An 8,947-nucleotide genomic window follows, 5' to 3' on the forward strand; every position below is an offset into this window, starting at 1 on the left:
CGATAAAAATCTAAAGGATTACGACAGTATAATATCCCCCTAAGACGCTCATTGATAACTTCTTCTTTCAGCATACGATTATACAACTTTAGTTTATTTGTAGTCAGAAATCACGTGCAGTTGCCCGTGGTAGTCTATAAAATAATAGAGAACACGTAATGAAGCTTTTTTGAAAAGTCGTCGAAAAAATGAATTTCAAAAATTAGCTGGTAATACCCACTGTAATAAAAGACGTTAGCAAGCCTTCATTAGTATTTTATCAATCCACATATAAAAGGTTACAAATCCTCATGCTTGACATCAAAAAAACAACATGGTCCATTTAAGCGAATGTGTGATTTACATATATTTTTCCATACAATTTGGAACAAACTGTCTGCAGATACTCGCCTGCTTGCTTGTGCCAGTTAGAGGCATATCGTCCAGCCTACACTGGGGCGTTTTTGTCAGTGAAACATGTTTTGAAAATCGTTACATTTTTGAAGATGGAACAATTTTATATCCATATCATACCTGCAGAAAAAGTTGATTTTGTTGCCCAATGGTGCCAGTGCAAGTTTTGCGGACTGTATGATAAGTTACATCAAATCTGTAACTTTTTGTATTTTGCTATTATTATTTTTATTATGTAATAAAAAATACTTCCAATATTCACATAGTTTCGATGAGGTTTTACAAATACTTATGGGTCCAAATTTGTATTTTGTTATAATTAGTAGTAGTTTTCTAGAAAATCAAAGAGGCGTTTTGTGCGGATAGGGGCGATTACTGCCGCGTTACTCTACTGCCCACTTTTAGTCGGAACGAAAAATGAGTGATATTTTAGAAAATTTGATCGCCACGTGGTGGTGGATTGTTACAGGATGCTTGACTGCATGCTTGTCTGTGCCCGTATTCATTTTAGATCACGAGTTGTTCATTGGTTACAGGCACAATACAGTACATTTTCATTGTGAAGGTTTATTGGCACGCCACTCATACTTGCTAATGTAATAATAATTATAATATGTAACTGATATGTTACCTAAACCACAACAAAACGCCAATGTAAAAACCAATTACAGCACTGCATTTTCAATAAACAACGAAGAAGCTCTACTGTTTAGGGCGTAGAGGCGCATGGCACATCGTAAGATATTGTTTCAAAGTCGTTCTGCCGCACCCATGGCCATTTAATACAAGTGTCGCAGGATAATTTTTTAGCCCTTTAACCATACTGACAAAAAGCTAGAAGAGTTGCTGGAATACAGGTCTTCTGTGAAGAAAATGCAACTTTTTTCATAAACCAAAACACAAGATAGAGACAACATTTCGCACGCACATACTTCAAAAAGTGCTAACCAAGTTAGCTTAAATAAAAAAGTGCTATCGAAGCAAATAGCCGAAATTCCAAATTTATCAATAAATTTTGATCAAAATCCAAAAAATCCAGAATAAATCGAAAAATCACATGATAATTAATATACGTTAAACATTTTAGGATGAGGTGAGAAATTGAGAAAATGTAAATCGTGTAAAAACAGAATCCAGTGTATAGAGAGATATACAAAGTAGTAGAATGGAACGGATCTGGGATTGAACCCACGACCTCAGGTTGCTGGTTGGGATACGGTTAGTTACTCCGTTTGTTGTGCGCTAAAATGTCCGATTTTGCAAGTTTCTTCACTTGAGTTTGATACACAGGTAACACGTCTAAATCACCTCATCCCTTGCAATTTTTTTTTTTTTTTTAATTTAATTTCTTTTTTTGGGAGCAGGAAAAGCCCCTGGGGTGGAGTTCCTTTCAGCACCTTCTCTCCAGAGGCATAAACCTCCTCATCTTTTCAATCAACCATACAATAGTTTAGGTACCTCAGTGATTTTTTCTCACTTTAAGAGAGTACTTCATAGTTTTGCTACATTAAGATGTAACACAAATTTAAATTCAGTTGACCAGGTTACAATTGATGGTAATGGAAAGCTGCGACGAGATGGTGGTAATTTGCAGTGTGGTGATTGGTTGATATGGGATTTGGCAGGTGGCGATGGATGGAGGTAGAGTGGCAATGTGGGATGGTGGGTGGCGATGCATGATGGGTGGTGATGGGTGGCGGCTGGCGGAGATACAAATTAGAAAAAGCGGTGAAATGTTCAAAAGTGGATGGAAAGTGCGTGCGATATTATAGGAGTAAAAATGGATGCTCTCTCTAAATGTTTCTTAACGATTTTTGGAACATGTGTGAGGCTTGAAAGCTACCGTTTACAGTTAGCAGGAAGTTCATTAAAGCACATGCTGCGCCGATGACAGAATTTCTGCGACCAAACTCCGTGCAGAATCTTGCTAAGGTGAAGGCTTCCTTCAATCTTGATTCTCTGTTGTAAACAGTTCTTTGGATATTTGATGTATGGTGCGTTGAGGGATCGGTTAAATTTTGCGCGTATTTGTACCAGGTTGAAAGCCTGAAGTGCCTTTATCAGCAAAATTAGATGCTGCAGCTTCTCCTATAAGAGTGCGATTAGTTGGGAATACGAGTGTCTACCATTGATTATCTTCAAGACACCTACTGAATTACTGAGAGTTCCTTCATTGAAGATCGACGAGATGAGCTAGACAAGTAACCGATACAAAAGTCTGGAGTGGAATAGAGTATGGTATGCCATAACCACTTCCCTGGGTATAAAGGTAACAATCCTCAGATATTCCGCAAATGGAGCTACGCCTAAAGCATAATAATATGTTGCAGTCCACTTCATCGTGAGGTCAAAAATAAGTCCAAGAAAGAATTTATAAACTCCTCGATCGACATCTTGAACTTCTAAAGTATCTCGTAAGGCGGAGACGTTTACGAGGGAGTGGATAACCATATATTTTGTTTTGGCGAGATTGTAGAAACAGATTTGTATTGAAAGAAGTCTTGTGGAGACAACGATGTCTTCGCATGGTTGTCTTGTAGATCCCACAACGCAGTTTGCGTGAAACTTTAATATATCTCAAAGTTTACGAACGAACAGAAGAATTTTAGAACTCTTTAATTTAATTTAAATGAGATCGAAATCATTGCTGTTTTATGTGGATGTTCAGGGTGGAAAACAGTTTTTCTACACAGAAAAAAGTAATGAAAAGTAAACAGTGCGTAGAACTTGACGGATTCGGACGGCAAATGAGCGATGCTTTATCATAGCTTGTCGGTTATATTTTTTCTATTTTTTTTGCACATTGTATGTATAAGGTTGTTCCCGTGGCATGTAAAAAATATGCGAGAAATTATCGTCATCTCTTTTCATCTTTTCAGTAAATTCTCTCTTTCAGTGCCAATTAACCAAAGCTGATTAATGTGAGAAGCCACCATAGAGCTTCTACATACACATCACGATAATAAAGACGTAAAAACTTAAAAAAAAAATAAAATAAAAATTAGTCAAATAAAAACGACCCGAAGGATGAATCAAACCGGATAGCTTTTGCTTTTTAAATACTTGCAAAGGCAAACTACTTCGCCTCGCCATTACCAAAAGAACCAATCAAGGTTCTTACACCAAGATTCAATAGTTTCTTCAGTAAATGGAAGAGATGACCTGCGGGAGAAAATCTTTTATTTAAAACGTAACAGACAATCCAAGATGGCAATCGTGATTTGACAGATTGGAACACCTGATTGAATTCATCTTGGCAACCAATCTCAACATCAGATCTAACAAAGAAGACTTAGTGTCGGTCACAGAATTTTACATTTGTGAACTTTATGTTTTTATGTGATTGTTTTCACTTTGGTATTCCTGAAGTTATGAAAGATATCCTAGTATTATGTAAAGATACTTGATAAGGAAATATCTGAAAAGTAAAACAGTGTCTATGAACCAACAAAAGAATTACAAGAACTTTCAGAACAGGTCACTGAAGATTTACAGGAAATCACGATGTTTTGTGATGTCAAAGTTTCAAATAATGCTACTGCGTATCGGATTATTTTTAGGATGTCGAAGAGTATTTTGAAATGTGAAACTGAAGACATACTAACGTGGATTCCTTAACGTGAATTTCTCGTTCGCTCAGTCTACGAAACAAAAGTAGTGGAAGATTTCAGAGCATTGGTGAAACCAATCGAAATGAATTGATTCGTAAACCATTGCTCTCAAGCAGAACCATCTGCTTTCCCGTCCTAAAATTTCTAACCGAATGCCAAATCCACCAAAGAAACAATGAGAACCGTCTTTTTACAGTGGGTTTTCCACAAAAAGGAGTGGTTAAAAGTAATAACCTAACATCCAACTATACCGTTTTGATTCAAATTTTTAACATGACTCATATTACGAACACTCGCTTTAAAAAAGCCATTTTGATTTTATTCTTGTAATTTACTCCATAGGAGTTTGAACTCGTTTGTAATATTGGTCATCAGTGCGGAAAACCAATGAAAGTTTTAGTTTTAGGGCGCTAAAACGCCAGTGTTCGGAATATGAGTCATTAGTCAAAATGTACACATCTGTCAAAATCTATTCGTTCCTGTTTTCTGGAATACTTTTACGGGCATTTTTTAACCAAAAATATTCGGCAAATTACGACAACACTTAACAATTGTTTCGAATCTTCTTTTCTTGTTACATCATTTTGATGTTTTCTTCTTCTTCTTCATTGGCTACATCCCCACCTGGGACATTGCCGCCTCGCATCTTAGTGTTTATTAAGCACTTCCACGTTATTAACTGGGAGGTTTCTAAACCAAGATACTATTTCTGCATTGGTATTCAGGCTAACACGATGATACTTCTATGCCCAGGGAAGTCGAGACAATTTCCAATCCGAAAGTTCTAGACCGGCACCGGAGTCCAACCAGCCACCCTCAGCATGGTCTTGCTTTGAGCCGCATCTGACCCACGGCTAAGGAGGGCCCCGTTTGACCTGATGTTTCACTATGAGCCTTAGATGATATCAATTTGCACAATGAACTGGAATGAGACCCGTATACGTGCTTAGGTTTCTTTTGGATAATTCTGAAATGTTTTTATTGTTCCATGCTTGGCACTTTCATCTTAAACAATATCTCTTCTGATGAATTCTGTAATTGGAATTATATTCCGTTCACTGGATGGCAGTCTCGGTAATTTGCCGTTCATTGTAAATTAACTTACTGCAAATTTGTAGTTATTGCCTATGGCTTCTGGATGAATCGATATCCAGTTTGCTCTTTGAACCTTTTCCCGATGAAGGCCATCTTGAATGAACTTCAGCTTTCAGTGAATGTCCTTTTTGGTTTACCACTTGCGGGGATTTAGTTTCCTATCTCTGATTTCGCGGCCTCCTTTAATTGGATTTTCGTCTCTGTGCTCTACTGATGTGACCTAATCCGTTTATTTGACGTTCGAGGCTCACTCTTTTTATCGACATGCTGGTTGTAGAGTGGCCAGAAGCTATGGTTTGTTTTGTCCTCTATTCCACTCGGTCCTGGGATCTGGACAGAATGATCGACGATCATCTTGTCACCTCCAGTTCCTTCATGTGCATTCACTACCTTCTTGTTGATTTTTCCTGCGAATTTCTTCCTCAGTAGCATTCCCAAACTTGTAGTCAAGTGAATTGACAACGTTTGATGAGCTTAAGCTTCATTATGGTGTCACTGTGAATACTACTCGTGTCTTTGGCTAATGGTGTTGCCCTGTAGTATTCTCCATGCATCAACTGCAGACCATCTGTCTGAAATTCTGACTTTCCAGGAGTGCCAAAATATCTCATTCTTATCTTCTACCCACGGAAAGAAGCCGATTTTCAGGTTGTGGGATATCTTTTATCGAACGCTGTGAGTTCTTTTGGTTTCAGTTATTTCTGTTGTCCAACTCTTTCGCTATAATTTCCGCCTTTGAAGATTTCCAGTTCGGTTGTGAGCTCTGTTTCAGGGTATCCTGTCGAGACCATCCTGCTTCACATAGTTTGTCTTATCTTGACAGCTTGATTTTACCTCATTTTCTTGTAGGTGCCGAGTGCACTGAGCTGATCGATTGGTTTTTTATACCTCTTGTTTCGACGACGATTTCATTGTTGTATTTCCACTTGTTTTGAATCCATTTAAGTCCATTTTTCTAGGGCGCTTGGGTGAATCCGATGGTTGGTGTGGATTTTGAGCCAGATGATGAGCTTCCTCATGCACAATCGATCCAGTAGTTTTCAGGTGCTCACTTTTCTCGCAGCTGTCCTGTCGCATTCCTGAAAAGATGTATTTTGCTGCCCATCTGAGTAATGTTATGTTGATGCCATCCTCAAAGTCATGTTATCAGCCTTCAGCGTAATCGACACCACCATTGTCCGTGTTAAGAATGGACGATGAACAGGAAAGTGCATCTTCGACTGATTCCATGAAGCTGTAGAACATTGTCTTCCCTTTCTCTGTCGATTTAAATTTTGATAGCATGGTTGCGTTGATCATTGTTATTTTACATAGGGACTGCATTTTCGTCTGTTCGTCATAGTCTCGAAAACCAATAAAAGACGCTTTTTGTAAAACTCTATACCCAAATCGTAAGCTCAGGAGAAACGTTCTGCTAGTGGAGTTCTAGCAAATGTACGTTGCTCGTTGGTTTTGACTACTGAGCGATGGACGGCATACCGTATCCCTAAAACAAAACACACACATTTTTACTATCCATTTGATTTTCTCGTTGAGTGACAACGACCACGTCATTGTTGTAGCTATACAAGTCCCCATTTGATTGGCTCTTCCAATCAGCGGAAAATTTATAGAAACCCAAACATTGATAATTAAGAGCCTTACGCTTCAAGAAACGAACACTGAATCATTATTTTTCTACGTGACATACGATGCAGACATCTCATCGCAACCTATGCGATTGAATTTCAAATTTGAGCACATTAACTTTGTTTAGCATGCTCACAATTCACTTCCTACTGATTGGATTTAAATTGTTTTACATTGTTTATTAATTTGAATTGATTTATTTATTTTTTTTTTTTTATTATTTTACAATTGATACAAGCAATTGTTACCAATTTGGATGACTGATTCAGATAACTATATTCTTACGCAAGGTTTTTAAATGAACAAAGCAGCAGAAAAGAAAAGACATATGAAACTTACTCAAATAAAAATAACACTTGAACCATGAAAACATTATTCAAAGATCCTTTTAATAGCTATGCTTCCTTCAAGTGAATTTTAAAGTAGTGAATAGTGCTTTACTTCCAAGGCGTCAGAAGGGCCGGAGCTTGAAGTCTAAATAAAAACTCACTGTAAACTGTCCTATTATTAGGACGAAAATCAAAGCGATATACTCAAAGGAAGCAACAAATAGATCATCAACTAGAAGAAAGATTGTCCTTGAACCTTTTTGAACCTAGAAAAGGGCAGCAAAGCGTGTGGCCAAGAACGAATTGACTGAAGAGAACAACGTACAGGATACGATTCCATTTCATTCCATTCCGATTTCAGACGAATGGACCGACAAATGGGACAGCTAACAAATGTTTTATTGAAGATGCTGGCATCTACTAAGACAGTTAGCACGAAAAATCATCTGATCTAAATCACGATGATTAGCGCCGACCAAGGAAATCTCAAGTAACTTTTCGGTTCTATAACTAGACTTCCATAAAACCATTATAAAATCCGAATGTCAGTGAGGGAAAGAACAAGGAAAACGACACGATTAGTTACAACCATATACGGAACCAAAATCGATTGAGAAATGTCGACTAGGCACTGTTGTATTTATATAAGGGCCTGTCCAGTGTGCCTATGGTGTCGTACACATATTACGTAAGCACTTATGGGGGAGGGGCTGTCATTTTCTTACGCTCCATATAAAAAAATGTATGAAGAAAATCTTACATGGGGGGAGGGGGGCTGAAAAACTCAGAAAAGCTGCTTACGTAATTAGTGTACGGCCCCTATACCACGTGAACAGTTTAGGGAGGAGAGGGCGTATGGCAACGATACATTTTTTAAAAATTAATATGAGTGGTTGTCTTCGCTGGGACGGGGGTATCTAAAACTGATCAAAACCTGTCCACGTGGTATATGGACGACCCCTAACTATTATCTGATTTTAAAATTTGTATTCAGTTTTCTCCGGAACTGAAGAAAACTAAATATTTTCAATTTGGGTTTTTTGCGAAATCCCAAATTGTTTTTCTTAAACTCCGACAGAAGAATAGTGAGAACGAAGGATTGAGCATGATTGACCGCCCACGGTTGCTACTCAGTCATTGCCAGTTCAGCTGTAATTACAAAGAGAGCCAAAAGATGAAGTTTGGGACTAACATCATCTTCAATGTGTATGAACTGGTAACCCAAAAATAAGCAATACCCACGCCGGCCGTGTCCGAATGCAGGTCAATTGAGGAATAGGTAGGAAAATGTTGACATAATACTCGCTTGGATAGAAGTCGACGGATATATGGGGTAGAAAATGTGGCAGGGTTCGTTTTTTTGTTCATTTTCGACCGCACAAAGCAGAACACCTGACTGAAGAAAACACGACTGGACGCAATACAAATTTTTACTTTCTGATTAATTTACTCACCCGCATAAAGTAGAACAAAATTTCGATGACCGGCCGATCGTTCTGCTTACTTAAGAAAACATGACCTGACTCGATACAAATTTTTACTTTCTCTCAATGCAATATTATTGATCGACATCAGAAACTTAATGAAATCTGAACAATTGAAAATCACATAAAATAATCAACATACCCCGTCTAATGGCGGTCTTGGGCGTTAGAGGGTCAACTATCTGATCTTTCCGAATTCAAGTAAACCGGAAGTGGTATTAAAAGTGAAAGAAGAAAATTGTGTTCTTGTAATTTAATTCCAATCTATTAACCAACGAATGAAAATGGCCATTAAAATTATATGACAAGGAAACAAGTATGAAAATGAGATGATACTCATAAGATGAAACAAAGTTGAACGATTCTCTTAAAACTACGTCAGATTATTCCTTAATAAATAATAGCA

At 37.7% G+C, this 8,947-nt stretch overlaps 1 protein-coding gene across 4 annotated transcripts in view; it reads left to right on the forward strand.

The window, feature by feature from the left end:
• Window positions 1-8,947, forward strand: part of LOC134221730 (suppressor of lurcher protein 1-like) — a 430,147-nt gene that overhangs the window by 245,452 nt on the left and 175,748 nt on the right. The gene's annotated exons all lie outside the window — the stretch shown is intronic.

This window comes from Armigeres subalbatus, chromosome 1, assembly GCF_024139115.2.
Source record: "Armigeres subalbatus isolate Guangzhou_Male chromosome 1, GZ_Asu_2, whole genome shotgun sequence".
Lineage (NCBI taxonomy): Eukaryota > Metazoa > Arthropoda > Insecta > Diptera > Culicidae > Armigeres > Armigeres subalbatus.